At 43.5% G+C, this 27,559-nt stretch overlaps 1 protein-coding gene across 1 annotated transcript in view; it reads right to left on the bottom strand.

Moving 5' to 3' along the window:
• The window catches only part of ATOX1 (antioxidant 1 copper chaperone), a 250,087-nt gene that overhangs the window by 74,426 nt on the left and 148,102 nt on the right, over positions 1 to 27,559 (bottom strand). The window lies entirely within an intron of this gene.

The following is a 27,559-nucleotide window of genomic DNA, read 5'->3' as shown; positions in this document are numbered from 1 at the left end:
TTAGCATCCACCACTCATGTGGAAGAGTGGGGAATCGAACCTGGTTCTCCAGATTAGAGTCCACCGCTCCAAACCATCGCTCTTAGCCACTACATCACGCTGGCTCTCTAGGGCAGGGAGAGGAAGGGCTCCTGCCTCTCCTCCAAGCTGTTTTCCTGTGTGAAAACCATGCTTGGGAAAAGTTATTTCCCCAGTTTTGGTGCTCCATGTGCACAGATACTTTCACGTTCTGTGGAGGGCATTGTATACAAGGTATTGCTGTGCACTGCATTTTGTGGCATGGCAAAAAGTCGGACCTTTACAAGATGTCTGTTTAGAGTTCTCCTGAGTTCATCAAATGTGCTTTGGATGTGAGAGCTCATACAGATGTTCGATTGGTAGAGCTGTTTGCCCAAGTTCTTAGTTAACTCTGCTTTTTGCCTCTAGGTATGTTAGGTTCTCAGTCAGCATGGAGGGGAAAAACAGGTTGCTTGCTATGACCATTTCAGAGGTTGCCTGTGCAGTCATCCATCAGCAGCTGGCACTTCTTCTCAAGTGTTGTGGCACTTTGCTGTTTGACATAGTTTGCACTTTAGTGGCCAGTAGAAGGAACTGGGCCGATAGAGATCAGCTCACTTGGAGAAAATGGCCACTTTGACAATTGGACTCTATGGCATTGAAGTCCCTCCCCTCCCCAAACCATGTCCTCCTCAGGCACCACCCCAAAAACCTCCTGCCGGTAGCAAAGAGGGACCTGGCAACCCTATGCTTTGCACAGGGATAGAGGGTGCACAGATGACCACTTGATCATCAGTTATGCAGGCAAGCACCTGGTTTTTAATGGCAGAGCCAGGTTCTGACCTCAGTCACAGTCCTGTCTCCTAGTGACTATGCTATACTAGTTAATGTGACCTTTATGTAATATAATTCTAAAGTGGAAGCCAATCTGAATTCTGGCAGGGTTTTTTTATATGCAGTTTCCAAATATAGCTGGTAGGACAATAAAGCTAAAATATATATTGGTGATAAATCTAAGGAGGGGCAGCCTTTCCACCTGTAATATACCTGCTCTAATTCTCTGGAAATCCATTTCAATGTTCTGTGTCTGTTCTCTCATCATAGCAGTTTGACTGCTGCTCTCAGTTCCATTCCACCGAGAAAGGATGTTGTCCTGCCCTTCCTTTCATAGCTTATACCACAGAACTCAACCCACAGGAGCAGCCACAAAGTTCTGGGATGTTTTATGGCCATGTCATCAAGTCCTTTTTGCCTGCAATGGAATTTGTGGAGGCAAAATGTATTATCTGTTCCAGGACATGAAATTCTGCCTCAAAGCAATCCTAATTCTGCTCCAAATAAGTTTCTATTCTGTGACATATGTATAATAAAAATTGTAAATTACCTGGCAGAATATTGTTTTTTATATTTTTCATTGTTCTGATTTTGCTGGTCAGTGAGTTTGTGCTGGGCGTCGAAGTCCCATGAATACATGAAGCTGCCTCATACTGAATCAGACCCTCGGCCCATCAAAGTCAGCATTGTCTACTCAGACCAGCAGCGGCTCTCCAGGGTCTGAGGTAGAGGTCTTTCACATCACCTACTTGCCTAGTCCTTTTAACTGGAGATGCCGGGGATTGAACCTGGGACCTTCTACATGCCAACAGATGCTCTACAAACTGAGTCACAGCTCCTCCCCCATCCCAGCCGTAGGTTAGTCTGCAACAGAGTGACTAACCCAAGGTTACTCAGTGAGTTTCCATGGTTGAGTTGGGATTAGAACCTGAGAATTCCAGATTTTTAGGGAAGGGGCCGTGGCTCTGTGTTAGAGCATCTGCTTGGCATGCAGAAGGTCCCTGGTTCAATCCCCTCCCCCGGCATCTCCAGTTAAAGAGACTAGGCAAGTAGGTGATGTGAAAGACCCTTTCCTGAGACCCTGGAAAGCCACTGCTGGCCTGAGTAGACAATACTGAATTTGATGGACCGAGGGTCTGATTCAGTAGAAGGCAGCTTCATGTGTTCATGTGTGTTCAGATCCTAGTCTGACCCTCTGACGACAACAGCATGTTGGATCTTGTTAAACTACCTGTTTGAGTTCTCAGCAGGCATTACTCTTGTACTTTCTAGCCTGTTTTCAGCCCAATGATGACAAACTTGTTTGTTTATTACAGATGGAAATTTGGATGTTCAGGAGATTCAATCCTATGGCCTCACATTGCTTTCTGTGCTTCTACATAGTAATGGCACATGTATGCTTACAGCCTTGCCTGCTCTGTGTCCAGTTGGTTGATTTTGTTTATTGGTTGTGTTTTGACGACTGGAGTATCCATAGAAAATAGATCAGTTTCCAGAGTAGCTTTTGTCCATGCATTTTTTCTGTCAATGTTTTTACTCCCCCACCTTTTGCTCACAAACGATGCCAAAGCTTGATCTTCTAGGGTCCCTGCCATTTTTTTTTAATGAAGACCGATAGGTGGGCCAAGAGGGCAATTCTTTATGCCTTTTATGGTGCAGCTACTTTCTGGACTGAAAAATTATTCCCTCTGGGTGTGTAGCTTGCTCAAGCAGCCCTGTGAAACAGGTATGCGAGGGGGGAGGGACTCCTTTGGATGTAAGGCTGCTGTTTTCTCTGCAGATAGCTTCCAGTGGTTGAACTACTGAGGTCCTGTCTACTGGATCAAAAAAAGTTCTTGTCATTGCTTTCGGTTTCCAGGGCTAACAGTGTGTGTGAACCCATCCCCCTGTGACTGGAAGTGTAGCGGGACAGTTGTACTGGTGTGTTTCCTCTCCTTTTCTCAGGGTAGACAGATGAGACCTTGTGGAGGAGAAACTTGAGGTGATCCTGAAGAATAAAATGAGCTAAAATTTCAAAATATTGCTAGTAGTTTTTACTTTCCACAGTTCTTTAAGTGAATTTTAAAAGGATTGCACAGTAGATTTACTTGATTTTTAAAAACAACAACATGAAATATCTGAGGGTGAAGAAAAGGAACTAGTTGTGATAGTAACATGCTCATAACTCTTGTGCAACCATGTTTCACACACCATCTTGACAACTTTGGTTATATGATCACAGGGAAATGCTACATGTTTCCAGTCCTTAAGACAGTCAACCCTGTTTGGCATACAAGGAAGACACTGAGATCTATAATTAACAAAAGCATGCACCATAACCCTAGGGTTGCCAGGTACCTCTTTGCCACCGGCCAGAGGTTTTTGGGGCAGCCTGAGGAGGGTGGGTTTGGGGAGGGACTTCAATGCCATAGAGTCCAATTGCCAAAGCAGCCGTTTTCTCCAGGGGAACTGATCTCTATCAGCTGGAGATCAGTTGTAATGGCAGGAGATCTCCAGCTACTACCTGGAGGTTGGCAACCCTACTGATCATGTGGTTGGGTTCAAGGGACTTATAAGGCCAGCCTTGCAATAAGGGGACTGTAAAGCCTGCTTCTGCTCAAGCAGCACAATGGCATAGCCTGTCCTATGCAGGGCCTTATCAGAACTGCAGCCCTGGGAGGCCCAAACCAAAGCCTTAATCTATACTAGGTCAAATAAGAGAATTGGTTCTAAGGAAACTCATCTTTAATCCGGTGCTACTTTCTGTTGAATGAAAGGAGGTGATCAGGATTTCCTTGCTATTCCCCTCTGGCTGCAAAGGCAGTGTGGTGAAGTAGTGAGAGTGTCAGAACTAGATCTGGGAGACCCAAGTTTGAATCCCCACCCTGCCTAGCCTACCTCACAGGTTTGGTAGGATAAAATGGAGTAGAGGAGAATGATACAAGCTGCTTTGGGTTCTATTGGGAGAAAGATGGGCTATAAAGGAAGTAAGTAAATAAAATGTTCTCCAAAATGCTGCTCTCAGGGAGAGTATAAGTGGTGGTGGCATAACTGTTCCGCATTGTACACAGCATGATGACAAGAGAAGGCCTTCTGATCATGGCCTGAGGTATCCATTTTGTCCCCTTACCCTTTTAAATCTCCATTCTGATGAAAAGTTAGGGAGAACTCTAAAGACTGCACAGTATTATGATTTTGGGTTTTGACAAGGTAGCAGAGTGTTCTTCATGTTTGTTGATGTTATATACGTCCTGAAACGCTGGACACCATATACAAGGTGTGAGCTGTGATTCAGGTTTTAAGGTACATGGACTAACTGTTTTAACATAAAGCCACACAATATAAAAGGTTCTATATATTATTTACCTTGTACAATGTTTGTGTATATATCAGGATGAGTATTGTAAAATTGTGTATGTATGACCACTGAGGAAGGCCTGTTAAAGGCCGAAATGCGTCTGGTCAGATTTTGGTCATTTGATGTACTAACATCTAGGGTTGCCAACCTCCAGGTACTGTGTGACAAAGTGTATCAAAGTGTATCAAGTGTACAAATTAACATATAACAAACACACAATATAATACAAAACTCTTTCAAAGTCCAAGGTACAAAATGCTAGTTTAAGAGCCAAGCATCAAGCAATTCTTCATATAGAAGTTGCTAGGAAGACGATCGTTTCTGTATTCTTCATCAGTTCCATTTCTATATAGGAAAAGATGCTTATATAATTTACATTGAAGAATTCCTTGATGCTTGGCTCTTAAACTAGCATTTTGTACCTTGGACTTTGAAAGAGTTTTGTATTATATTGTGTGTTTGTTATATGTTAATTTGTACACTTGATACACTTTGATACACTTTGTCACACTTGTAGTTGTCCGTTATATCTCAGTAATTCCAGCAATTCCTGCACTTTTCTTCCTTATCTGTGGTATCAGTGCAGTGGTGTTTATTTTGGTTGCTTAACCTCCAGGTACTAGCTGGAGATCTCCTGCTATTACAACTGATCTCCAAGCAATAGAGATCAGTTCATCTGGAGAAAATGGCTGCTTTGGCAATTGGACTCTATGGCCTTGAAGTCCCTCCCCTCCCCAAACCCTGCCCTCCTCAGGCTCCACCCCAAAAACATCCCGCCGGTGGCGAAGAGGGACCTGGCAACCCTACTAACATCAATTGTTCTGTGTTGGTAATATTTGTAACTATGTTTGTACTTTTTAGGAAGCCTTTATTTTAGGCCCTGTTTTTAAATACAACTGTGCACAATATATAATAAAACTAGATTTACTGGTTGTTATATTAGATAGTGTTTAGCTTAACCCCTTTGGTTTCCCATGTTTAATTTCTTCTACATGTGCCTGGAATTGCTTCTGGTGATACCTAAAGCTCCAGCTCTAGACATGGCACCCACACCAGAGACTCCCTGAGCTGTTTGATGTACTGTCTAAAGCACCATCACCCCGATTGCCCTGGGCTAGTGCTCCATTGCAACAACAGGCTGTTCCAGGACGAGAGACCAGGGCCGTGTCCGCACTTACCATTTGCGGCGCCGGCTTCCGCGGGCTTTCCTTGCATGTTCGCACTTACTCTGTTCGAAGGATCTCTGAAGCGTCATCAGAGCGCACTTTCTCCGCAGTAAGAGGATCCGCTTATAAGGCGAAGTAAAAAAATAAAGCGTCTTCCTCACCGGGAGCCTTACAGTGGGAACATGCAATCAGTGTTGAATCCACTTCCTGCTGCCAGCCCACTTCCTGCTGCCAGCCAACCACCCCACTCCTCCCGCCTCCCTAAGGGAAGCTGGACCAATCGCTGTCCTCTTGCTTCCAGAGCCGACTGGGCATGTGTGGGAGCCCGTTGCTCCCAGCTTATCACATGCAGCGAAGAAAGGCAGAGCAGTGCGAACAGAAATTTAAAATCGAGTTGGATTCTTGTGTACTGGACACGTTGTAATTACGAGGTAAGTTGCTAGTGCGTAAACGGGCCAGGTCACCTGCAGAACCAGCAGAAGAGTTGCCATGGTCCTGATTGCCTCTTGATCCAAAAGAGAAGCCATGATTCCTGATTGTCTCTTGATCCTGTAAAAGCCATTATTGCAAGGCGAAAGCATCACGTCGCCTCCTCCTGATGCTCATTCCCCTCCCCCTCTTCTCGGTATCCTGTGGGAAAAACATCCTCAGCTATCTACATTAAAGGATTCCCCTGCCGCCTCCCTGGAATGTGAAGATTTACAACCTCCGGAGGTTCTGTCGAACGTGAGAAGATCCGAATCAGACCATCTCCAGGATGTGTATAAATCATTGATGCTAGCTTAGATTGCAAATTGTCACTTGGCCTGATAGTCACAGCCATAGAAAAAGTCTTTTGATCTCTTTTTGTTGATGGAAGGAGCCATCTTGAGAATTTCACTCCCCCCCCCACCCCCCAGAGAAGGGTATGTTTTGCCCTACCCAACAAGGCTCAGGGCAGATCTTCCCCTTCACTCTGCCCTGTCTCCCTCGTAAGTTCCACACTCCCCCCCTTTCGGTGACTTGACTAGGCTTAAGTCTCTGATACACCCCTTCCCCCCCCCCCCCCGCTGTATACTTCTATGCCACGGATTTTGGAACATCTCCACTTCTAGAGATTGGTAAAGTATCCTAATTAATAACTCCCTCAATGTCTCTAGCTTACCTCCTTTATTTTTACTCCTAGTTTCTTGTATGTGTGTTATTTGTAACATTGAATGAATGAATATATATAAACACCTTTTAAATCTGGAAATCTTTGCTCTGTCTTTATTTGGGAGTCACTGAAAACAACCCTCGTAGACATTGGGCGATCCCTGCTTAATAAATACACAGTTACCGATTGCTCAAGCTAATTTCCCATCCAAGGAGCAATTTTGGTAACACTGGGCTGACAACTAGATTTACTGGTTGTTATATTAGATAGTGTTTAGCTTAACCCCTTTGGTTTCCCATGTTTAATTTCTTCTACATGTGCCTGGAATTGCTTCTGGGCTGACATTTTTAAAAGTGTGTGCTCCCAGAGGGCCACCCCCTTTGAGTAAATACCACAAGCTCATGATGTATGCACAGTTTGGAAGTGAAGTTCTGATTGGTCTGTTTTGTTGTCTCCTAGAATCATAGAATCATAGAGTTGGAAGGGACCACCAGGATCATTTAGTCCAACCCCCTGCACAATGCAGGAAATTCACAACTACATCCCACCCACACACACCCAGTGACCCTGCAAACCTCTTAACTTCATAGCCAGCTAAGCCACTAAGCATCACTGTTGTTTCTTTGGGTTTAACAAGGCCCCTCCCGCAAACAATAAGCAAAAAGACAAAAAATGTCAGAAAATGTTTATTTTTGTTTTTAATTGGAATTGGCATGAATGTATGGTTGAATAAATATACTTTTTATATACACTTAACAGAAATTTACATTCCATCTTCAAACTGCTGAAATAGATTTATTTCTCTTAAAATTTATTTTTACAAGCCAAAAAATAATCTGCCATTGACATCTGAATGTTTCTGTTTTTTCTTCTTCTGTGTGTTCATGCAAGCTGTACTTCATATAAGTTACAGGTTTATCATGATGTAAAAATGTTTACTCTTAAGGAAGCAGTTGCTTTGCACTCTGGGTCCGATGTAGCAAACACATCCTTAATGGAGCGTTAAGGCCATACCAATGAGACACATAAATACAAATTTCACATAGAAAAGGCAGGGCAGTCCTTCACTGGAAACGATAGGCAGCATCGTTTACACAAATACGATATCTTACTTAGGTTTGAGTACATTTTTGGAAGGTCTTTCAGTTGAGGAAATACCTCCTAAAGTGCATATCTCCTATAGTCACACAATTCTAGCTTGACTGAAAATATTGGCATTTAAAAACGTTTCTCCCCCCCATCCCCCAAACACTCACTGCTTTATTTCCGACCTGAGTCAACATTATGGGTGCAATTGACGGTTGGTCTGGTGCTCAGTACTGAAGACAGGGTTTGTACGTTAATATTGTTGAGACTGTGAACTGAAGCTTCAAAGATCTGAATGTCTAACCCCGCCCCCCCATCACAGGCATCCATAGCAGCATGGGCCCAATTCACCACGTCACAGTCTTGCGTGATTGTGGTATGCATGTGGACATCACAGCTCTGCTTGTGGGCACGTGTTGCCACTCAGTTGTCCCTTGGCAGAAGGGAAATGACCAGGTAGGAAAGACCCAGCTGATTTGCCTTGCCCGCCTGGTTGCTTCATTCAAAAACATGTGTGGAGGTGGAATTTACTCCCATGCTTGTGTATGGGATTGTTCAACCAGAATCTCTGTGTTTTGATAAAAGAACAGTTCAGATGGTGCGTTCTGTAATACCCTTCTAGGTTTTTTTTTAATGCATACACAAACATTACTGAAGCAAGCACTTCTATTTTTTAAATGAACTACAAATGATGCAGAGTGTATTCCTATTCAGTAAACTGGATATAGTCTTCTATGGATAACACAGGTTAGGTATTATGGAAGCATCAGTATTGCGGGTGTTGATCTAAACATGTGGCACTTCGTTTTGTAAAAAAAAAAATGTACAGGGAAGAGCTTTTCTAAGTTACAAACCTGGCACTCTGCACTATGATATTGAGGCATAACAAATGGCTTCCTACCAAAACCTTAACTTTTCCTTCATAATACTAACTCAGAGCTAAGGTTTCTTGGTTTCGTCCCACAGAACCTACTAAACTCCCCTCGCACAGCATCAGTGTTTGCTTCCTCCTTACTGTAAGGCTGTTGCCAGAATTAGATGAATTGATTTCAGGAAGAAAAACTCTTCTGGTCTTTGTTGTAACCCTTCCATGTCAAGTTCAAATGAAGCGCTGAGTCACCGCTTTGTCAGTTCTTGGTTTCCCCCTTAACATTTATTTTCTCGCCCTAACTGCTAGTACGTGTTGCCTTATACCACCTTGGACCATGAGGAAAGGCAGAGTATAAATATTTTAATAAATGATAATTTAAAGAAGTTTCCCCTCCCCATACCAAGTCAGGCCACTCAATATGCAACTTGGTAGTCAAGCTAAGTGTGCTTTGTAAAGTGCACAAATGTCTCTGGCTCTGCAAGTTTGTTCCATTGCGCAGTGGGATAGCTCAGGTGCTTATGTCTCAGGGTGAGTAATTTATACACCCTCTAATAGATGGAATCAGAGGTGAAATAGACAATCAGTACAATTTCATGACACCTATTGCTGGGCTATTCTACTTCAGATTGTTAAATGTAATGATTTATTAACTTTCAGCACATACAAAGCTATATCGAGGAAAGGCCTAGGGTTGGAGTTGTGAGTCTGTGTGTGTGTTTTAAAGGGAAACATTAAGACATCTACTCTACTGTCTGGAGTGATACAGTTCAGCACTAGATAATAATGCATGGTGCTGCTTATCAAATAGTCTCAGCTAATTTTGTTCCATGCTGGCTATTAAAGCTGTGGATTTGATTTGAATCTGACTCAACCTTCAACAGAACAGGAAACCATGTTTGGTTAATGAAGTGCTACATGATGCTAAAACAGGCAATGCCTCTGTACTGTTTGAGTCTGTCATCATAGCTCACTGTTTAGAGTGAAAAGTATAGGTGGATACTGTTGATATGACTGCAAATAATACAGCAAAGAGCAAGAAGAATCTGGTGCAGGTTTCCAAAGTCTGCAACTGGGGCTTTAAATAAGAATGATGGCATTTTCTCTCTAATTCACTGGGAATGAAGGAAACGCTTGCTTGTTGACTTCCACTCGGTAGCTTAAGAACAGCCTGGAAATTGGCATGTATTCTTAAGAAAATGTAATTGAAAAGAAATTAAGGTCAACTTTCAAGCTTTGCCAACCCTGCAGGTGTCTCCTAAAAAAAAAAAAAAAAAAAAGACAATGGAAGCCAGGATTTGGATAGTGCACACTGCTATGAATATGCAGGAGGAAATAACAGAATAAATCTAAAATGAGGAAGGTTTGTTTCAGAACAGCTGTTAATTGAAAGAAAATTGGAAAGCTCACAGTGGCTTATATGAAGCTCCCGATGGTCTCCTATTGAGACACTGATCGCATCTACATCTGCTTAGATTTCTCAGTGCTGCGGTATTTGGAGCTTTTCAACAGGCTCTTAAAGTAGACATATTAAGCTACGTGAGCTGGTTATCTGATCAGGCCCAAATCTGGTGCGTTCAAGATGGTGCTACAAGAAAAGATGAATGCAGAAGAAGTAAATCTTCAAAGTGAAAGCCCCTTTGCTACACATTTCCTCAGCTACTGTCCATTGCTGATGGGGAGGGAGCTGGAACTGAGAAGTACTCTTAAGCAGGTGGCCTGGCCTTAATGTACAAGGCAGAACGACGACAACAACAAAAAACAAGATGGGTAACCAGCTACAACTAAAAAGCAATGGCACAACAAGCTTGTGAAAAATTTGGACCTTATTAGCTGCACCATCATTGGTTCTCATTGAGTAGAATGTATGCCCCGAATACCCAAGGCAAATCCGGAGTCCATTATTCAGTTACATTCTGTATTAAGGTTGGCATCATTACTCCATAAATAAATGGCTTTCATATTTTCTCCTCTTTCCTACTGCAGGCAGCAACCTGGCAGGTTTTGAACTCTGTTTGCTGTGCTGCATTTTAAACCTGCAAAAACCCCCAACAGGGTAAACTTTGGCTTGGATCCTAAGCAGCACAGCTGGAGTCCTGCTAGAGGAAAGCAGCTTCCCCACTCACCCCCCCCATCTCACTGCAACTGTCTGTGACCCCCTGCAATTGTGCTCCTGTGAGTCAGTAGACCTGAAGGAACAGTGCCAGGAGCAAAGTGGGAGTCTGTAGCAGGAAGGAGGAGCAAGTACAAACCTCTCTCCTTCCTCTCCCCACCCGCAGTTCCCCAACTTACTTCTCGTATGCATTCTAGACAGAGGCTCTGACCAGAAATGCAGCAGTCTTTCTGTTCCACTTGTCCCATGTGGATTTCTGCTTGTGATATGGAGTCCACACAGCATGGATTCCACCTACCCATCTAGCTTGGCTGAATGCAAAACATTCTTTTGATATTTGCCATATGCAGATACCCATAAAGAGACTGGTGTCCTGGATAACTTTGGCCCATTGTTTAAGTAAGCATGCAGGGATGACCAACCCAGTTTTTGTCAACTCAGAGTTTCTTCAGCAGTTGGTTATGGCTTAATGTGTGTTCTTTGAATGGCTATGTATACAACTTTGTATCCCTGCTATTAGTATCAATCTGTTGTTTGGGCAGCTGTTTAAGTGGGAAACTTGGGCACACAATTTTTGTGATTGTTTTACATATTTTGTTTAAAGCTTTGAGTGGAATTGCCCAGTTGTATGACCAAAGATTCATCACCCGACTCTCAAATGCAGGACCAAGAAGAGAATCCAATCCACTAAATCTGACAAATATTCTAAGAGGCATGTCTCTATTCTATTCCACTTCAGCACAATGGTACTGGAAGTGTTGGAGTTGTTGTGACTTCACAATCTGATACAATTCAATAGCTTCTATACCAGTTTATTCACCGTTCAAGTTATTGTGGGAGAAATTCATTCTGTTACCAAATAACAAAGTACTAACATTTCCTCCACCCTGGACCAGAAGACTTCTTGGGACTTGCCATTTACTATGCCCTCTCAACAGCCACTAGACTTATGTTAAGTGAAAGATGTTCATGATTCAGTAATGCTGCCATTTGTATTGATTGTTACAGCTTCTAAGATCATGTGGGAGCAGCATTTGACCCTGTGTACCAAAAAGTACCAAGGAAGTTCACAATTAGAGAATGTTCTTACTGCAGATATAGATCAAATCAAGCCTGAACTGACCCTAGAAGCTAAAATGACTAAACTGAGGCTGTCGTACTTTGGTCATATTATAAGACAAGAGTCATCGGAAAAGACAATCACGCTAGGAAAAGCTGATGGCAGCAGGAAAAGAGGAAGGCCCAACAAGAGATGGATTGACTCTATACAGGAAGCCACAGCCCTCAATTTGCAAGATCTGAGCAAGGCTGTTCATAATAGGACATTTTGGAGGACACTGATTCATAGGGTCGCCATGAGTCGGAAGCGACTTGATGGCACTTAACACACACGCACTTACTGCAGAATGATTTGCTATTTTACTGTCCTGGAATCATATTATATTTTTGGACTTAGGGGAAAACATTTTTTTTTATTGGCTCTTGTGTTTTTCTTGCCAGCTTTAGCCTCATTCAATTTTACCTGGTACCCATAGCTTCTTGTCATCCTTTCCTTGTTAGAGAATATTCAGTCTCTACTATGTCATTTTATGTTGGATTCCTGGACACGTAGAATGAAAAGCAATGTGCTGGCTGGCTGGCCAGCCAGCCAGGATGGCACCACAGCTTGCCAGCAACTAGCTTTTGGAGCTCAATCAACATGGTTACTGAAACCTAATCTTATGTATGATGGTGCTTCAGTACAGCCTGAGATGCCACTGCCTATTAAAATTGATTCTTTTCCATAATTTTAGTAAGAAATTGTGAGAATGGTTACAACCACTTTAGGTGACATCTGGAGGATGATTTATAAGAACATAAGAAAGGCCATGCTGGATCAAACCAAGGCCCATCAAGTCCAGCAGTCTGTTCACCCAGTGGCCAACCAGGTGCCTCTAGGAAGCCCACAAACAAGACGACTGCAGCAGCATTGTCCTGCCTGTGTTCCAAAGCATCTAATGCAATAGGCAGGCTCCTCTGATCTCTCCTTGCTTGGGATTCTGCGGCTTCCTGGGCCTTCTTCTTCAGCAGTCCTGATCTAGCTTGACAGCTTAGTTAGGATATCTGTTGTTGTTTTTTGGCACCATTGGATATATTTCTCCTTATGTATTAGATTGTATTTGGGCTGCTTTAATTTTTATTGGTTTTATTCTGTTTTTATTATACGGGGTATCTTTGTGAGCCGCCCCGAGCCTGGCCTTTGGACTGGGGAGGGCAGGGTAGAAATGTAATGAAATGAAGAAAACACTGTCCTTCAGTGTTACTCCTCTGAAGATGCCTGCCACAGCTGCTGGCGAAACGTCAGGAAAGAAAATACCAAGACCATGGTCACACAGCTCGGATAACCTACAAGAACCAAAGAAATTAGTGTTCGCTCTTCATTCCCAGACTTGTTGATGATCCATATTTCTTCCTTCTTCCTGGCAGTGAAGTTTGGGCTGGTGAAGTAGTGCTGCTCCCTTCCAAAAAGGGCTGCCACTGGTAGCTATATTGGGGGGCAGAGTGAGCCCAGGCCATTTGGAGAATTCACGTGAAACAGCTGCAGTCCTGTTCATCCATCTTCTATGAAACAGTGATGCTCTTCAAAAATGTCAAGGCTGAAATGTTTGTTTGCAAATTAAAGATCTAGATGCTGTTTTGCAGTGTCATCTGCTAGGGAAGATAGCAGTTCTCCAAGTCTGCATATCTCAAACATGGAAGGAGGTGGAATCTAAATAACTAAATCTCTTATTACGATACTGATTAGGTAGAAGGTCCCTCTCTATACGCTCACATGTGAAAAAAAATGTGATTTGTTAGAGACATCAAAACTACCACACCTGACACTCCTACTAAAACTGTGTAGCTTCTGTTCAATAAAGCCCTTTCCCCACATCTTGAAAGATGCTTTGACTGGGCTGATCCAAGGATCCATGGGTATAAGTACTGTGGATGTTACCCTTGTTACCCACCCCAGAAGTCTTTTCCAACCCTGGGAAACTTGGGTACCAGCATCATGGGACCCATGGGGGAAAATAGCCATATGCATGGTAGGGCTGTACTGAGAAGGGCACAGACAGAAGAGGGAGGGCAGGGCAATTTCCTCCCTTATCCCTTCTCAGTGCAGAGCCCCAACCCACATGACTATTAGACCCTGCAGGTCCCACAACTTTAGGGGTTAATTTTCCCTCAGTCAGAAAGGACTGCTGGGAAAGGAAGGGAACAAGGGAAAAATCTGCATCTTCTGGCGCTTTCCATTGATTGATCATTGAATCCAACCCCATCTGTGATTCTGACCTTAAGAGGCAAAACTTCTATTAAATCTAAGAATTAGCAAAGCGCACCAAAATACAAATGTAGAAGTTTTGAGTTAAGCCCTAGCACTGAAATAGAAATAGCATAGAGCCCTAGTAACAGCAGTGAACCTGGGTAAATGGTTTCTAAATGGTTGGAAATGGAGGGCTAATGAGCATTTTTGCACATTGCATAATCAACCTGACGTTCCCATTCTCTGGATTAATTTGAGATGCAAGATGTTGCTATAGGTGTGACTGCTTACACGCCCAATTGCACCATTGTCTCCAAACCAGCTGTGTTGGACTATCATCAGATTTCAGAATGCTCTGAAAGACTTGGATAGCACAGTATGGTTTGAGAGCTATGATGGACAAAGTGACATTACTATTTGGGGTTGCCTCTTTATCTTAGCAAAAGCATTCTGCCACATAAGGTATATCCACACTGCTGACTTAAATCAGCTTCGAACAAGTTCAGTTGTAACCCAGAAAGCCGGATCCTTGTAGTTTGATGAAGAAATTGGTGGATTTCTAGCAGCCTTCTTAGCACTTTAACAAACCTGCGGTTCCCAAGGAAGCCTTGATTTTGTATGCAGATGAACACCGTAATCTGGAACATTGTGTCCAGAAATGAGTTCACAAAGTTATCAGTCTCATGGATAGTAAATGCCTTCAGTTGCCCACACTATCACTATATATTATTCAATGATGGTGAATGAGGAAATGATAGCAGGCTGTTTGGATTGGCAATGGCCCGGTCATATTGTTTTGGGTAACATTGTTTAATGAGCATCAAAAGCCTTATTCACACATTACAGCGAATGCACGTACAATCCATGTACAATGTACACTTGAGTTTTCCTCACATTTTCATTGAGTAATTCTCATGTTGCATTCAATGCATAAACAGCTCAAGGTGTGATTGAAACCACACATTTATCCAGTTACTGGTCCCTGGTTTCATTTATAAAGTGAACCTGTGTTGGCTCTTTCTTACAAACAATTGTACGCACATACATGTAGGAAATATGTGCTTTCACTGTAGTGTGTGAGGTTATGGAGGCTTGCTCTACAACCATACAGACTTAGAGATGTGATTGTCAGTGGCGAAAGATAAGATGAACCCCTTGCTCCAAGAAAAGGATCTCTGGCTATGCTCCAATTACAGCTTTATTCCTGGATGCCTCTTTCCTGGGATTGTTTCTCCCTGACCCCAACTGCCCTTTCATCTTAGTTGCTTTCTCTAACTGATTTTACCCTCCCTCTCCAATGCCTCAGGAGATAACCCAGAAGACTTGTTTTTCCTTTAGCAGAAAGGGCAGAATAGGCTGTGAAGAAAAAAGAAATCAATTCAGTGATGCAAAGTGATTAGTTTCAAATGGGGAGCCTCTGCGCCGTGCCAGGGTTACTGCCGATGGTGTCAATCCACGTGTCTTACAAGTTTAGCTTGAGGGGAAAATGCCTTGAGCAAAATTGATTCAGGCAGGAGAACAGACATACCGTAATAGGCCAGGGCAATGGGGAGAACTCATCAAATCAAGGGGTGCTGAGTCTCACCAATTGCTTTGTATCTAAACACAAAATGTGGCCTTCTCCAAAGAATGGGTGTTTGATGTTGCAATGATAGGCTGTGAACTGTTTTTCTTCTTCTTCTGGACACCAGCTACGTGGATGTGCACAAAGAAGCCAAGCAGAGCTGGCTTTACACACAAGCGAAGGAAGCTACAGTTTAGGGCCTCAGGTTATTAGAGGCCTCTACATAAATTTATTTTACTATATTATTAAACACACTTTTGAGGGGTAATGTTATGGGGCCTCAGCATGTCTTAATCTGGTCTTGAAGTCACGCTAATGTTGGGCATTTGGAAGGAGGAACGTCCCTGAGGTCTACTGATTGCAAACGAATCCTACATAAATAAATATTGTCTCCTACAAAATTATCAAGCTACATCATCTCACCTCTCTCTCATTCTTCAAATCACACCTCAAACAGTGAATCCTAAACAGACTTACACCCATCTAAGCCTGTTAACATCGCTAGATTGAGAAGCGTATAAAACTCAGTTTAGGGTTCTGCTAAAAATCCACCTTGGTTTAAACAGTTGGATTCTATGCCCTACAGAGCCCTGACCTGGATAGCCCCAGGCTAGCCTGGTCTCATCAGATCTCAGAAGCTAAGCAGGGTCAGCCTTGGCTAGTATTTGGATGGGAGACCTCCAAGGAATACTAGGGTTGTGAGGCAGAGGCAGGCAATGGCAAACCATCTCTGAATGTCTCTTGCCTTGAAAACCCTATGGGGTCGCCATAAGTCAGATGTGACTTGATGGCCAAACAAACAAACAAACAAACAAAAGACCTACAGAAAGCAGGTCTAAGGACATCCAGCTGAATTTGCACACCTAACTCTGGTTTCCTTCACTCCTCCCCCACCCCCTGGCAGTATTCTCCCCTGGAAATAGTGACCGTGAGCACCTGTCTTCTGCTTAGGTTACTCTGTAAAGTGCCGTGCCCATTGGTAGTGTTATATAACTAGTAAAATCAATTCAAGAGAAGTTTAGAAATTGGTAGGCAATGGAAAACAGCACCAATTTTTTGGGACTGAATCCTGATACAAGGCATTGTAGGATGAGGGATTATGAAGAATTTGCCTTTTCATTTATTGTACATGAAAGGTTACTCTCCATATGATAAATGCATTAAAATGCTTTAAAATATTTTCCTTTGTTTCAGATTCAGATAATAGCTATATGCTTAATGTTGAAGGCCCTAAATTGGTTGGGTCTAGGGTACTGGGAGGGGCCGTGGCTCAGTGGTAGAGCATCTGCTTGGCATGCAAAAGGTCCCAGGTTCAATCCCTGGCATCTCCAGTTAAAGGGACTAGGCAAGTAGTTGATGTGAAAGGCCTGAGACCCTGGAGAGCCGCTGCCGGTCTGAGTAGACAATACTGACTTTGATGGACCAAGAGTCTGATTCAACATAAGGCAGCTTCGTGTGTCCGTGTGTTGCATTTGGTATGATTAACTTAGCATTTAATAGTCTTTATGGGTTTACATGCTTAGCTTCCTTTGTGAGTAACTCTGACATCTGTTCACTTTTTGTTTATATCTTTGTCTTTGCCTTAACTGGAAGACTTCTAATGATTTTTTTAAAGATGCTGGCCTGTCCATTTTTACTGAAGTTTCCTATACAATTTGAAACTGGGAACACAGCATCACCTTGGCACTTCAAAAAAAAAAGATGAAAAAGTCAAATTTTTGTTCTCTGAAAAACATTATTTTTTTATGAAGTACAGTTTTTTAAAATATAATGTCTTAAATAAAGGAAGAAGAGGAAGAGTTGGTTTTTATATGCTGATTTTCTCTGTCTTTTAAGGAGAATCAAAGAGGCTTACCACCTCCTTCCCTTCCTCTCCCCACAACAGACACCTTGTGAGGTAGGTGGGGCTGAGAGAGTTCTGAGAGAACGGTGACCACTAGCCCAAAGTCACCCAGATGGCTTCATGTGGAGGAGTGGGGAATCAAACCCGGTTCTCCAGATTAGAGTCCACCACTCATAACCACTACACCACTCGCCAGCTTTAAAAATCACTGCCTCAGGACACTGACCTTTAGCTAGGAGAAAATACACAAACACCTGAAAATCATTACAACAACAGTAGAGGGGTCAGGACCATTGGTAGCCTTCCCGTGCATGCAAGGATACTCCTTGCAAAACATTCATTGCGCCATCATAACACCAGTCTCCTAAACTGAGCCGTCAGCGGACATCAACTGAGCTCCCATTCCCTTCTACTTGGAAAAGCTTCTGATAGGATTGAAATCAGAGGGGATGGATTCCCATTATGCTCACTTTGGAGGGGAAGGCATCTTGGCCATCTTCTGGTCACTGTGTGTGTGCGGGGGGAGGTAGTTGTGAGTTTCCTTCATTGTGCAGGGGGTTGGACTAGATGACCCTGGTGGTCCCTTCCAGCTCTATGATTCCTTTCTCACGGTGTCTGCAACTGAATCTACATGGGATTTGGATATTGTGGTTCAGTTGTAGCAATTTATCTCCTGGATGTTCCTGTCTAGAGAGGCATAATTACAATAGTACAAAATCCAGTGGTGTGTGGATTCTACCTAGTTTGGCAGCAAATGCAATATGATGACCCTATGTTCCTCATCTCTGGCTTGTTACTGGAATATGCTTGGTTAGAATTCATAGGCATGTCATTGCACTGGTTCTCACAAGTATCACTTCCTGATTTTTATCAGTAGGATCTGGGGCCAAATCTGAACCCTGAGTTTCAGCACTGAGATCATAGAGGGGGCCATTTGATATGGTCTTGAGGGGTGTTTAGAATAGGATGTATAAATGGATGTTCCTTAAGTGCATCCATTTTATTGATACAGAGATTTGTGAATACATGCTCATACGTGCAGCTGCTCATATAAGAAAACAACTTGGTAGCGGTAGAATGCATTACACAGATAGGATGTTTTATTGGAACTGCCTTATAAAAACTGGAAGGCATGGTTAAAAAGCTCAAGAACTATTATTAACAACTCAGTACTTTGTAAATATTGGAGTACAAATGTGATCTGAGTGAACGGATGAATTTTTGATATTTGGTACTGGTAGAAATCTCTCTTTGGCATGCAGCTGTGTGGTTTCCAGAAGGGGAAAAAAAAACCTTGGTTCCTATCTGATTTTCTCACAAAATTGTTTTTTAAAAGATTATTTAAAAATCTCACGTTTAAAATATATCTACTTTTAATTAGTACTGGTTTAATCATTCTCGCTAATACCACAGATACCCCTGGAGAGAAGTTGCTTTAATATTAAAAACGTTCATATTGTACCGTAATATGAATGAAATAAATCATGGTGATCAAATTGCAAATGAACTGAAAGGTTATAAAATGAAATACTGTAATCTATTTTTAAATGAAACAGAGCACTCGGATATAGGTTTCTGTGAGAACTCTTGTATAAAGATTGCTGGACTCCGAGTCTCTGATTTGAGTTCTTTCCTGAATATATTGATTTCCAGATGTATAAGAATACTTAACATTTATTATCTTTTTGTAACAACTCCATAAAATAGGTCAGAACGATCCCCCAAATTCCAGATACGGAGCTAAAACTAAGAGGAAGGGGCTTCAAGCCGTCTCATGAATGCAGGGTGATTTAAAAGCAGGGACTTTCTGATCTCCAGCTCAGATTTTTAGCTGCTATGCTACAGCAGCTCCCTAAGTTGCTTTAATGATAGGATTGGATATGCATTAGAAGTGCGATAACAAAATGCACATGTGCATTTGGGGGAGTGCTAGATCACACTCACTGTCCCCAGCCCCATGCGCATTCAGCATAACTTCTGCAAGCGCCTATGCATGTGGGCTTTGCCTATGGGATCAGGGAACCCTGCTTTTTACATAGTCGCTACGCCTATAAACAGTCTGCACACATGTAGCCTCTGCAGAAGTAATGCTGACTGCACATGGAGGTGGGGCCAATGGGTACAAGCTGGTTTGAGCCCACCTTCCCCCATACGTGCACTGACTATGCAAGATTGTTGTATGTGGATGAACTAACATCATGTGAGTGGATCCAAGAATTTCAATAGGTCTGTTCAATTATCCCCCCGAAGACATTGTGATGATTCGCTTACAGATCAGATGGTGGATGCTGTTGGGACTGGCAATGGTGATCATCTGATGAGTTGGAGGAGGGTGCCTGGACCCCTCCTACTCTTGAACAGGTAACTGGCACTGTCAATGCAGTCAGCTTCATCTGTCGCTGCATGTCTATGCCGGATGGGGTTTTCCTTTGGCTCTGCATGGAAGACTGTTCAAGCAGGCAGCATCTAGCATGCACAGCTAAACATTAAAGTAGGACCAGGTTTTAGTGGGGGGAAAATCCATTTTGAGATATTAACAGAGACCTGAACAAAGTATATGGGAGTCCATTACTGATAAGGTAAGGTAAAGGGTCAAATCCAAACTAACTTTCCTATCCTATGCTCCTCTTCGAGGACAGGAGACCACAAGGAGCAATCTGAGGAAGGTCTGCAGTAGGAAGGAGGAATTGGTAGAAACTTCCTTCAGTCTGGATCCAAGTCCAAATTGAGTTCTTGCTTGGCAAGGCTTTCTGTGTACACCTGGCAGCATCCTGACCCCATGGCCTGCAGCTTGCTGTGCCTTAAGCACCCCCCTTCAGCTATAGCCTCCTAATTCCTCACCACCCAACAGCCTAAAGGTCCCGGTAGGCTTTCCTTCCTAGACTTTTGACTGTCAGCACAGGCTGCCTCAGACTCCGCCACGTGCCAGGACAAAGCTTAGAATAGCATACCAGCAGTCCGGATCGTTCTTGCACTTCTGTGACCTGATAGGTGTGCCCCAGGCAGCGTGGGCTTGTCTCCCAAATCCCCCTCCCCAAACATCTACAGGCACTCCCGGTATTGTCAGGTATACTTGCCAATACGTTATTGTGCTGCTTCAGCACATAAGCTCTCTTAACAGGGATTTAATGCTACTGCTGGCGTTAGTGTTCTATCTGTTGTTTCAGCAGGTTATTTCTTTCAGCCACGTTGGGAGAGGACACCTCCTTTCAACGCAGACAGCAAGCCTATTGTGATGGTGGTGCTTTGAATTAGCAGACAGCAGAGGACCCTTTCTTCCTGTTGCTCTGCCAACAATCTCCCTTTGTGTGCTGCTTCTCTTATCTAATTGCTGCCTACAATTTACAGACACAATAAAACAGTTGAGTGGGAAGAGGAAGGTCAATAAAAGGCACTGCCATGAAAAGGGAGATGAACAAGAAATCTCATTATGGCCTGATTCCGTCTGCTCTCAGTTAAAGGCTTTTCGTCCTTGTCATTGGTTCTTGGAAGCTATTCCGAAGTGAGCATAATGGGAATCCATCCCCTCTGATTTCAATCCTATCAGAAGCTTTTCCAAGTAGAAGGGGAGCTCAGTTGATGTCCACTGACTGCTAAGTTTAGGAGACTGGTGTTATGATGGCACAATGAATGTTTTTTTGGGGGGGTTGGGGGGGACTAGCAGTCTATACATGCATCCGAATGGGGTGGTAGAATGGGCTATATCACCTCTGGCTGCAGGCAGGGTATACTATTTCTTCCTGTGTAAAATTTGGGGGGGAGGGGAACACCTAGCACAGCAAGGAGAAAAATTCTAGACCAGCCTGCTCTTTGACGTGGTAGTTTTCCACCTGCAGGGAGTTTTTCTAATAGGGGAACAGAAATGCCATTCCTCACATGTACTTTGGAGTGGTGCTGTCCATTCCACCCGTTCAGTTGCCTACCATTCATTTCATTCTGCTGCATGTACAGATCAGGCCTGGATTACAATGCCTAGTCATAGGCGTGCTTTTACACTCACCAGATTGAATGTCCTGCCGACTGCAGAAATAAGAGGACAATTCGCTAAAGTGCCATTCTCAGAACGTTGTTGTGATTGTGTATCTGGGGCATTAGAGGCTGTAGACCGTGTTTTGCTTTTTTGTGACCAATGGTCGCTCCCAGAGCCCTCTGGGTTTTACCTATTTTGTCCAGTACCAGCTCTTTGTCAAGCCCTGGGTGGTACTGTTATTATTAGCAGATCATGATCAACAAATAACCTGATCTGTTGCAAAATATCTGACAATAGTGATCTCCCTAAAACGTTGCTAAAATGACTACAGTTTTGTGATTTTATGAGAAATTGTATAGGCTCATTGTTATATCTTACTTTCTAATGTGTTGTAGATTTTGTGAGATATATGTATTTTATTGATATAGGATCTTTTTGTTGTTGTTCTGTCATGTTATATTGGTTTGTCTGTGTGATCTCGGTTTTATGCTCAAGACCTTTGGTCATGTGAAGTTTATAATAAATAGGGTTGCCAGGTCCTCTTTTGCTACTGGCAGGCGGTTTTTTGGGGGGAGCCTGAGGAGGGCGGGGTTTTTGGGGGGAGGGACTTCAATGCCATAGAGTCCAGTTGCCAAAGTGGCCATTTTCTCCAGGTGAACTGATCTCCATCGGCTGGAGATCAGTTGTAATAGCAGGAGATCTCCAGCTTTTACCTGGAGGTTGGCAACCCTAATAATGAAAGGATCGGGCCTGGAAAAGACTATAACAAGGCAACAGAATAAATAAAACACTGCAAACTGTCTCAGATGAGGCAACTTGCAACAACTGACATGATTCTCCAAACCGCCTCAAGCTCAGAAGTGTAAACCCCATTAATGAGAGTGAGAAGCATGAAAGGCCTAAACTAGGCTTCAATCCAGGGTACACTGGAGTGATTCTTAAAATTATTGCATGACAATTTCAGTGCTGGTGCTAATCCATAATGCTCTGAAGGATAACGGATCACTATAATTATCTTTCAAAATAATGAAGAGGCTTGATAAATACAGGGGGGTGTACTCAGGGACCTTGATTCCCCTCTTCCCCTTCACAGCCTGGCACAAGTGTAAGGGCAGAATTGCCAAAGCATACTTTGTGCGCTGAGGAGCGTCTAATCCTGCTGCTGCGGAACAAAGAAGAATTGGTTTTTATATGCCGACTGTCTCTACCTTTTAAGGAGAATCAAACTGGCTTACAAGCTCCTTCCCTCCCTCTCCCCACAACAGACACCTTGTTAGGTAGGTGAGGCTGAGAGAACTCGAAGAGAACTGTGACTAGCCCAAGGTCACCCAGCTGGCTACATGCGTAGAAGTGGGGAAACCAACCTGCTTCACCAGATTAGAGTCCGCCGCTCATGTGGAGGAGTGGAGAATCAAACCCAGTTCTCCAGATTAGAGTCCACCGCTCCTAACCACTACCCCACGCTGGCTCTCTGGAGAGAATCATTGGAACTGGAGAGAATCATTCTGCTACAAACTAAGTGACATTAAGGATAAAAGCCCCAGATCCAATACACCCATTTTAGCTGGGTTGCCAGACCTGGGTGGAGAAATTCCTGGAGATTTTGGGGTGGAGCCTGAAGAGGGCAGGGTTTACAGTGGGAAGGGACCTCAGCCCAGTCTAATGCCATGAGTCCACTCTCCAAGGCAGCCATTTTCTCCAGAGAAGCTCATCTCTGTTGTCTGTACATCAGTTGTAATTCCAGGAAATCTCCAAGCTTCACCTGGGGGGTGGGAGGGTGGGGCTGGTAACCCTATGCCACTATGGAGAGAGAGAGAGTTGAGCCTGACAGTTAAGGCCATAGCTTTGGCTTCATGCTTGCGATTAAAATTTGGGAGCAATGCTGCACTGTTGATTGGGTCACCGGGCCTTTCCCGTCGATTTTTGAAAGCTGTGCATGGCTTCAGCTTGTGCTCTTCCTCACAAAACTTTACAAGGCCTGTAAAGTTTGTAAACATCCTTGCCTGGCACTGATGGTTCCCCAGGACCAGGGACAAACACTGGCTTCAGCTTCATTGACGTCTGCTGTATGGGTCAGGATCAGGTCCTGTGCCACTGGGCTGGCACTGAGACCCTTGAGCCTGACTCTGTGTGAACCATCACCAGATTGTAAGACAGAACTTTAAAATGGAGAATACTCAATTCATAGGGCTATATCCGTGATTTTAACCCAAGGTAATGCAGAACAATCCTTCCAGCCGTATTGAAATAGGTGATGCTGGATGACATGTGATGAATCTAAGGGCATTTGCACAAGTGACATTACAAATGTCTGTTAGTCTGTGATGTGTTACTCACAAAGTTGTGAATAAGGACACAAGAAAAGCCCTGCTGGATCAGACCAAGGTCCATCAGTTCTGGCAATCTGCTCATACAGTGGTCAACCAGGTGTCTCTAGGAAGCCCACAAACAAGAGGACTGCAGCAGGAGAATCCTGCCTGTGCTTCACAGCACTTAATATAATAGGCATGCTCCTCTGATATCTGTAGAGACTAGGTATGCATCATGACTAGTATTCATTTTGACTTGTAGCCATGGATAGCCCTCTCCTCCATGAACATGTCCACTCCCCTTTTAAAGCCATCCAAGTTGGCAGCCATCACCACATCTCGGGGCAGGAAGTTCCACAATTTAATACAGAGCCAAATGTGAAAGGGAGCCATTTTAAAATAGACTGTACATGGCAACCTAAGCAGGTATTATATGCTGTTTATAGAGGTGGGAAATCCACAAACCTCTGCTGGGAAGAAGGGCTTTCACACCCACAATCTCTGTAGTCTGTTAACTGGCTGGAATACCCTCACTTCCCAAAGCAAACAGAAAGAACCCCAACAAAAACAATTTCTGTTCCGAAAATGGCCTTCAGCCTTGCCTTGACCTCCATTTAAGATTGTGGCGTTACACCTGAGGAAACATGGCTCAGTCAATGTAAACCTAGCCAGGCAAGTCTGAATACAGAGCAGGCAGGCAGCCGTGCAAACCGCTACTTAATGCGTCTTGGTCTGTAGCCTCTGGGCCAAGGTGAACCTCGCCTCCATTTCACGCCAGTAAAGAAAGAGAAAGGCAGCCAGGGGTTTTCCCTGGGCTTTTGCAAGGGCAGCGGGGAGGCTGTAACGGTAGCTGTACAGTCTGCTCTCGTGTCAGACAGGGCAGGTAGGGGAATTCCCTCCATCTGCTCCTTGACTCCGGGCAGGAATGCATTGCGAAGGAGAGCCCTGACAATGCACAACAGGTGATACATGCTTCAGCGAATGGACAAGCAAGCTCAGCCCAGCGGCAGCTGTGGGCTCCAGGCAGGACTCACAAAGCAGTCTTTGGCTCCTAACAGTGACTGTGGTGGAATGGTTTCGGTTTCAAAGACGGGTACACGCGCTTTCTTTGGAACACAGGTTTTGTCAGTCGAGGGGGTGGGGGACTGAGGTTTAGGTTCTATGAATGGCGGAGCTGGAGCAGAATACAAAAGCCTGCAAAGGCCTTCGTTTTCCCATGCAGCATACCTCCACCTGCTTATTGCTGTCCTGCAGTGCCGTGTGTCACCAGACAGTTAAATCTCACCATTTACCAAGACCTTACCAAGTGTGCTAGAATTCATTTATCATCTGTCCAAAGCTCACAATGATCTGAATTCACCATATGTAGAAACAGATCCAAGTGCTTGTGGCCTTGGCTGAGACCTTTCTTATGCATTCTCAGTTTCCTTGCCTCGAATTCTTCCCATTTCCCCCCAGTTATGCATGTGGTTTGCTTCCTCTAGTGGTCAATTCGATATAACACCAGTTTTTATGAAGCACAAAAAGCTGCTGATTTAAACTACAGGGAGAAATGCTTCATTTAAAGCCATGTGATATTGAACCGACCATCAGAAGGACGCGTGCAGAACTGACCTCCCCCCTGAAGAAACACAAAGTTAGATGCGAAAAAACTGGGAATGTATAAAAGGCCTGAGTTGGCCTTCCTGTTTCTGTTGGGCCCCCCCGCCCGCCCACTATGCAAGAAAAAGAAGACCAGCCTTGAGAACATACAAGTAATTCTCTCTTATGGCCATGGAAGCACTGCCAGAAACTGTCACTCTCATTTAATATATCTAGGGCATCCGCATTTCTAGATTATACTGGACATTAGTGTGGATGGGCAATCACAGCCCACACATTAGCACAAAAGCTTAGGGGTGGTATAACTTGATCGGGAGACCCTCATGCAGTTTCTGAGTCCCAGCAAATTCCTCACTCCACCATTGACTGATGAGAGCCACGACAGAGACCAGACTGGCAAGCCCAACTATAGGGAGACAACTCTGTGCTTTTTAACCTGGTCTCGGTTCTAATCCTAGGGAGACACCATTGCATTTTATCCAAATATCAGAGCATCCAAATATGTTGTGCATTCCTCAGGCTATTTGGGTAACGACAGCATTGTGCTCAGCGATGTGAAATAGAAGCAACTTTTTAAAAACAAAGGTGAAAAAAAGATGAAAAGGCGTTGGTATGGCTGCCCAGCAGACAGAAGGGTTGTTCCTTCTGCTGACACAGTTAGAGGTGAAGCCTGCTTATACTTCCTAAATTCTCTCCCCCCACCCCCACAAATTAACCTGATAGTTACTGGCATATATCCTAACATAGGCTGGAGGGAGTTTCTTTGGCCTTCCTCCAGCCTAAGGAATCTTCCTCTGACTTAAGCAAAGAGAGGTTCCTTAAGTTGCAGGAAGGCTTCAGACCCTGCTCAGAGGAATGATAGGATACACATCTCTTGATGGAGGTCATTTAAACCCCAGTGTTCTTTCAGATCTAGATTCTTGTAACTTGGGATGCTGAAAGTTAAATAGAGGCTACTGACATTTATTTAGATCCCCTTATCCTCAGTGGAGGCCTAGGCATAAATATGGACTTGATTTTGTAATCCAGGGATACTTGACTCCTGAACCCACCAGATAGATGGGCAAAGAATCAGGGAGTCTAGTTTTGAATTTTTTAAAAAACATTGGCTGCTACTGCTCTTGGAATATGAAACCAATTTCTTGTCTGTTGGGCTGAAGGAAATCAAACATGCTTTAGAAATCTGGACGCAGGTTCTGAGTGGCTGAGCTGAACCTTTGCAATGTGCCTCTAAAGACTACATGTCAGCTGCAAGAAGCACCAGAGGGATCCTACTGTTCCCTATACAGGTTATAATATGGGGAACTACCCTAATTGGGGCTACAGTTAGTTATCCACCAATCCAGATATCACGGGAAACATTTCAGTGAGAACTGATTGTCTTTCCACTCTTTGAATCTCTTAATCTTATCTTTCTAAAGTGCCAAAAATTTAACTAAAAAGCAGCAATTTAGTGCCTTGACAATTGCACCAACCACATATAGGCATATGCACAGATTTCCTTCCTCTTCTTTCACCCGTATCTCCACCCTAAACACTGGTAAACATTCTGTTGCCATAAAAGGTTTCCCGTTTAAGTTCTAACTTCCCCCATGGAGCTGTTCTCACCCTCAGTTCATGTAAACCATAAAGAGTATTTCTCTTTCTCTGCAACATAGCATTAACGGGACCCAACCCATGCAGGAGAGAAGATACCCTCAGATGCCAAACTGCAGAGGAACTCCAAAAGTTCTTTCTTGCTAGAAATGCAGCACCAAAGAGTTACAAAAATATAGTCGGGCTGTAATTCCTTTTGAATATAAGTAATGCTATGAAATGTCAGAAAATAAGTTATCTTTTCTGTATATATACTATCCTTTCCCATTCCCCAACCCAGATTGATAAATTCAATTTAATTTTCTGTTGCTTCTGCTTGCACACCCACATGCCCACACCCTATATGCAGGCATTCCTTTAAATTTTCTTCTCTTGAAAGAGCAGAAGTGGCCTACCTGGCGGGTGTGGGTTTTGTTTCAATGCCTCGCAGTAGCTATTTGCTTATTCAGTGTTTGTTTCTTTCTTAAAGAAAGACAGCAATCATTTTAAGATGAATGATGTTTTAAAAAATGTCGCATTTCTTCTCTTGGTGATCACGCTGGGGGGATCCCAACGGAAGTCAACAGGTATGGGAGGTGACTGCCCCCTCCATCTGAAAGCCACCACTCAAACCACACCATGTGTCCTGAAAACAGAAGGCACAGCCAGTATCTCCTTGAAATCAACAGGAACATCTCCCATTAATTTTGAAAGTGGCTGGCTGCACCAAATGTTAATTTCAGATGAATGTTTATTGGGGGATTTTAAAAGTCCACTGTGCACAACTCGGAAATGGATATTGGACCCTTAAGTCAATATTATGTAAGATTTGGGGGATCATAAAATGATTGCTTTCTAATATGGGAACCGACGA

The sequence above is a fragment of the Euleptes europaea genome, chromosome 1 (assembly GCF_029931775.1).
Source record: "Euleptes europaea isolate rEulEur1 chromosome 1, rEulEur1.hap1, whole genome shotgun sequence".
Taxonomy (NCBI): Eukaryota; Metazoa; Chordata; class Lepidosauria; order Squamata; family Sphaerodactylidae; genus Euleptes; species Euleptes europaea.
This window is presented reverse-complemented; position numbering and strand designations above follow the sequence as displayed.